The 6,570-nt window shown below is 49.9% G+C and overlaps 1 pseudogene; it reads left to right on the top strand.

The window, feature by feature from the left end:
• On the top strand, positions 1-2,322 carry LOC130890064 (PDZ domain-containing protein 4-like; annotated as a pseudogene).
• Positions 2,323-6,570: the final 4,248 nt, after the last annotated feature.

The following is a 6,570-nucleotide window of genomic DNA, read 5'->3' on the forward strand; positions in this document are numbered from 1 at the left end:
ATGGGATGTAATATGTGCGTTGTCCAGAAACCGCAGGAGCAGTATAAAGTGATGCTTTAGGTGAACAGGAAAGAGCTCTCCAAGCTGTCTCAGGAACAAACCCTAGAGGCCCTGCGTGCCTCCAAGGAGCCCCTGGTGATCCAGGTGCTGAGACGCAGCCCCCAGCTGCAGGGGGACAGCTCCTGCCTTGACCTTCAGCTGGTGGACAGTGGCACTCAGACCAACATCACCTTCGAGCATATCACGGCACTGGGCAAGCTGGGCCCACCCACCCCACCCATGGGCATCTTGGAGCCGTCCGTCCTCTCTGAGCTCCCCCCCCCATCAGCCATGAGTATTATGAGCCAGCGGAGTTCATGGAGGGCGGCCTGCAGGAGGCAGAAGGAATGGAGGAGCTGGAGTACAAGGAGGTGGAGCTGTGTAAAAACAGTCACCAAGACAAGCTGGGCCTGATGGTGTGCTACCGCACAGATGATGAGGAGGACCTGGGCATCTACGTTGGAGAGGTAAATCCCAACAGCATTGCAGCCAAAGATGGCCGGATCCGTGAGGGAGACCGAATCATCCAGATTAATGGAATGGATGTCCAGAACCGACAGGAGGCAGTGGCTATCCTGAGCCAGGAAGAGAACACCAACATCTCCCTGCTGGTGGCCCGGCCTGAGAGCCAGCTAGCAAAGCGGTGGAAAGACAGTGACAGAGATGACTTCCTAGATGACTTTGGGTCTGAGAATGAAGGGGACCTTCGTGCCAGGAAGCTGAAGTCACCCCCTGCCCGCAGACCGGAAATGATGAGAAGGGTGCTCCTGATGGGCGCCCGGGCTTGAGCAACAGCCAGGAGCTGGACAGCGGGGTGGGCCGGACTGATGAGAGTACCCGGAATGAAGAGAGCTCTGAACATGACCTGCTGGGGGATGAGCCCCCCAGCACCACCAACACCCCTGGAAGCCTGCGCAAGTTTGGCCTGCAAGGGGATGCCCTGCAGAGCAGGGATTTTCACTTCAGCATGGACTCTCTCTGCTGGCTGAGGGGGCAGGACTGGGTGGGGCTGACCTGCCTGGGCTCACTGATGAGGAGTATGAACGCTACCGGGAACTGCTGGAGATCAAGTGCCACCTGGAGAATGGCAACCAGCTAGGCATCCTCTTTTCCCGGGCCTCCAGTAGCAATGGTGCCCTGGACGTCAACCGAAATGAGAGCCTAGGCCGTGAGATGTCCATGCTGGAAGAGGAGCTTCGGCACCTAGAGTTCAAGTGCCGCAACATTTTGCGGGCACAGAAGATGCAGCATCTGCGGGAGCGCTGTATGAAGGCTTGGCTGCAGGAGGAGGAGAGCCTCTACGACCTGGCAGCCAGTGAGCCCAAAAAGCACGGGCTGTCTGTTATCTCTGAACTGCCAGAGAAATCAGACAAGGATAGCACCAGCGCCTACAACACTGGGGAGAGCTGCCGCAGCACTCCCCCGCTCATGGAGCCTTTGCCTGAGATCCCCCTGAAGCGATCTGCTGCAGGCAATTCCAATTTGAACCGGACCCCTTCTGGCCCTTCTGTCACCGCCCACCCCAAAGGGGCTTCTTCACCTGGAAGCCCTGCCAAGTTCCAATCACTCTCTCGGCATCCTGAGGTGGGCCGGAGACAGCACTCAGAGGAGCGTGTCCGATGCAGCACCAAGACAGGTGTTACTCTGGAGCATGTAGTTCCCGAAGGCAACCCTTACCTTTCCAGGCATCATCGTGGCCAGGAGAGCGAGCATTACCAGAGCTGTGTGCAGTTGACCCTGCCACGTACCCTGGAGGATCTGGGCCATGGCTCCTTGAGCTTGGCTAGTGGTCCTCGGGTGGGTGGGGTGGTGGCCGCAGCTGTCAAAGTACCCCCGCATGGAATGGAAGGTGAAGGTGAGAAGTGATGGAACCCGCTATGTGGCCAAGCGGCCTGTGCGAGATCGGCTGCTGAAGGCTAGGGCCCTGAAAATCCGGGAAGAGCGCAGCAGCATGACCACTGATGATGATGCAGTGAGTGAGATGAAGATGGGCCGCTACTGGAGCAAGGAAGAGAGGAAGCAGCACCTGATCCGAGCATGGGAGCAGCAGAAGAGGCGTGAGTCATGATGCAGAGCCGCCTGGAGTGTCTGAGGGAGCAGCAGAATGGCGACAGCAAGCCTGAGCTCAACATTATTGCCCTGAGCCACCGTAAGACCATGAAGAAGAGAAACAAGAAGATCCTGGACAACTGGATCATCATCCAAGAGATGCTGGCCCACTGTGCCCGCTCAGCTGATGGAAGAAGAATCTATAACCCTCTGCTCTCTGTCACCACTGTCTGAGCTGCCCCAGCAAGAGCCCAGTCCAGGCCTAGAGCGCCTGACTCTCACCCTCCCTTAGAATTTAGTGTGTGTCTATGTGTGTGCTTGCACGCTGTGCTCATGCACACGCCTGTATTTGTATGTGTGCACAGAACTTTGGTAGTAGAAAGCCCCTAGAAGGGACACTTGTCTTCCACCTATTTGCTGCTCCCCAAGAGGCTGTGTCAACAGCCAGCATAGAGGGCATACTCATAAAGGCCACCTGTGTGTGCCTACATGTTTGCATACATACACAGTGTTCTTGATATGTTCTTGGAGACAGGGAAGTCCGTGCAGAGAAGTGAGGTGGACTATCTTAAGCAAGAGAGAATGTCCAGCTTTTTGCTGAGCATGGTCTCTTCCCACCCCTGGAAGCCGCAGTTCCTTATAGACAAAGACAACCCTGAATTTTGTGGTTTTTCTCCTTTTCTGTGCTTGCCAATAGTTGTTTTCTGTTTGGTGGACCTGCTCTGGGGGTTGGCAGATCCTTCAGGCAGCCTGACAAAGGTGGACCACACCGAGTCTGGCTGGAAAGGAGGTTGGGAGGAAAAATGGGAGGGCTGGGTGGGAGGGAAAGGAAAGGGATGGGGAAGAATAGGAAGCAGCTGTCCTGGTGGACTCTACTCCGAGGAATGGCAGGAAGGATGTGAGTTGGCTTTTGAGGTGCACCCATGTGAGTGAGAGTGAAATCACAGGGATTGTGGGCACAGTATCCATCCAAAAAGAATTTGTTGACCCCCTGGCCTATGCCACCTGGAGCAGAGCCACTTTTAGTAACCTGAGCAAGAAGCTTAGATGATCAGGGGTTTGAGAAGCCAAACCCAATTGGCAACAGGGTAGACCTCACCTAGCCTAGAGATCTGGTGGGAGTTGGGAGGCCTGGACCCAGTGAGAAAGGAAGATGGGCTGAGTGAGAGACACCTAAAACCTCTTCCAGTGATGCAGCTCTCAAATGTGCCACTCGTTTGGTTTCTCAGTCTTGGTGAAGCTCATGTTGGGAAGCTACAGGAAACCCCTGTTCCCCATCTACATTCCAAGAATAAAGCAAGCTGCCTTTTTACTACGTTAAAAAAAATAGTGAAAAGTTGAAAACTGTCTTTTATTCATAAAACATTCATTGTATTCTATGGGTGCTTCAAAACAGCGGTCATTACAAACAGTGTACAGCCTTAGCAAACTACTAAAACAATGGAAATTACAAAAGAAATAACAAAATATAACAAAAATTTACACTAAAATGAAGAAAACCAAAAAACGAATGCACAGATATCATGAGATATAAACCAAACCAAAACAATCTAAATCATAACAAAAACAACCAACCAAACAAAATTAAAATTCCCACTTTCCCTTGGAATATTCTTTAAGAAAAAGCAAATCAATAACATGAGACACAAGGAAGTGGATTAGTCTCTGTAGGGAATATTCATCACCACCACTTGTGCGTGATAAGGGGTCAGTGTCAGCTTTGCACTAGAGAGAGAATCTTGGGCTTTTGGGTGTGGTCTCTCTGGATAGCAGTGTGACAGGGTCTTCCTTGTCAGATTCCACATCACTTACGGAGTCAGCTTGCAAAAGCCCTTGACAGTAGCTGACAGAATGACTCTTGCTCACCCAAGTATCTCCCTCCATGTTGTTTTGCCCACACTAGGGCCACTTGGTGATGGATGTTCGGTTTCTAAGTAATTTGTGGGGTGTCCTCTGAATCTCAAGCTTATTTCTGATACAGTCTTTTTTCTGGACATTGTAAGCCAACAGAGTTGGATCAGATTGTGGCTGGATCCTCTGATGATTGATTGATATTTGCCTCAATGTTGTGCTCACAGCAGAAAGGGACATGGCTTTTTCAGAGGAGGCCTGGATCCTGGAGTGTAGAATGTCATGCCTTCAAGGTGTCTCTGGTTTCCTTCAGGCTTCTCAGTTCTCTTACGAGGTGCTGTCAGAGAAGAAATAGAAACAGTCTCTCTGGGGCACAGGCAAGAAGAAAATCAGGGCCTATTCACGGATAGTAAAGAAAAGTCAAGGAAGGAAACCCACACTGTGAATCCCCTGGTTGGTGGGAATGGGGCTCCATGGTGGCTCACTTGCCTGGCACATAGCGCTCCTGCTGCAGCAGCTCCATCTGCAGGAGGCTCTCCTCCTGGGCTGTGGTCTGTTCCAGTTCATGCTGGAGATGTTCAAACCTAGAGGAGGAAGGCAGCTGGGACAGAGGCCTGGTGGGGCCCTGCCATGTCAGCTTCTGAGCCACCACCAGCTAGACAATCCATTGCCTTTTAGCTGAGCTCATTGACTGCTTCCCAGAGGGAAAAAGTCAGAGTGCACCTGGGATGGATTTTTTTTCAAAGTTTAAAAAATGTTGTAAGTTGAACTGGAAAATACAATGTGCTGGACTTGAAAAAAACAGCATTTTTTTCAATAGTCCAAAAATTATTTTGGAGAAATATCAGTATCTGAGTCCCAGTTCAGTAAAGATATTCCTGGCCTGAATTAGATACCAGGTGAATGTAAGCAACCTGTAAAACTCTATGACTGCCCTCTAGTGGAGGCTACATGGCACTGCAGAGAAGGCTCTGATTATCCCTACAGACAACCTGCATTGGGCTAATTTGTCAACTCCTAATCTGTTTATGGACAGAGTAAATCTTCTCACAGGAAACTGATGAACCCTGCAGAGAGCCTGCAATCAGCAGGAGTGTTCAGCATCCAAGTTAGCAAGAAGAATAAACACTTATCTCTAAATGTGATGATCCTGAAGGAAAACAAATTGGCAGACGACACACTGTCCTTCACAATTGACCACCTGCTTCTCACAAGAGAAGAAAGGAACACAATCCCCAGAAGACTAATAACCAAGCATATGGTTTCCTGGACAAAAGTTTCTGGTGTTTAACTAAATCATATTCTGATTTTATACCAGGATGTGGGTGTGAGCCTTGCCAAATACACTAAAACCAAAACAGAGGATCCACTAGCCTACAACTGCTTCTGTCAGTCCGTGCTCCTACCTGGCCTGGGACTCAGTGAAGTGATGCTGCAGCTTTCCTGCCAAGTCCCTTTGCTGGGTAACCAGTTCCTTCCGCTTCAGCAGGAATTGAAGGTGTTCCTCCAGTCTTTGATGTTCCTATTCATTAGAGGATTGTGTTCTTAGGACAAGGTTGTCTGCACACACATACCCATGTGTGCATGCATGTACACAAACACAAACAAACACACTTACACAGTCCTGATCATCACAAGTACATTGATGCTCACATACAAGCACACTGCATTGCATTCACATGTGTAGTTCCTAGCTAACACTAATGGAAGAAGAGATCACCTGGGATCCTATAAAGAAGAGAGTTAACTTCCATTAGCCCACACCCTCTCCCCCCCCCCGTATTCTAAACCAGGCACAGGGATGTGGTGATCTGGTGAGGATTCTGTACTTTTGCTCTGTTTTGATAAGTTTACATTCTATTTCTACTTGATATGTGTGTGTGTGTGTTGCCTGCCTGTGTGTCTATGCACCACATGCCTGCCTGGTCCCTGGGAGAAGAACACAGTGGGCAGAGCAGTCAATGTAGTGCTTGCCTTGTGCATCCAGTTCGCAAAATGGTGGATGCCAGGGTTCCTTGATCAGTTATCTAAGCTTGCATACAAGTTTTCCAGTCTGTACTAAAGGCTTAGTTCCGTGGTCCAGGATCTCTGCCTGATGGTGGACCAGCCCCTTCCTCTCACTCAGTGTTTCCCCATGGTCCAAAGACAGCAGCTTCCTCCAATAGGATCTCTCTGCACCACAGGTTACCTCATTTTGGGCCCAATGAGTTCAAGAAATGAGTTCAGGCTGGGCGGTGGTGGCGCATGCCTTTAATCCCAGCACTCGGGAGGCAGAGGCATGTGGATCTCTGTGAGTTCGAGACCAGCCCGGTCTACATGAGTTAGTTCCAGGACAGGCTCCAAAACCACAGAGAAACCCTGTCTCGAAAAAACCAAAAAAAAAAAAGAAATGAGTTCAGAAAACCAGACAATCTCTACAACCAGGATTCAAATAAACCTTTGCATCCAGTAAAATGATTATGCCAGGAATTTGTCTAAGTTACAGAAGAAGGCTGACTCACGGCCTAATGAGTGCATGTATTGCTTCATGCTTAACAATATTCCATGGAAGGGCTTGACATCATTGAATTTTTACTCATCAATGAAGGGCATTTGAATATTTTCTGGTTTGGCGGTGCTCTGAGGAATACT

This window comes from Chionomys nivalis, chromosome 18, assembly GCF_950005125.1.
Source record: "Chionomys nivalis chromosome 18, mChiNiv1.1, whole genome shotgun sequence".
NCBI lineage: Eukaryota > Metazoa > Chordata > Mammalia > Rodentia > Cricetidae > Chionomys > Chionomys nivalis.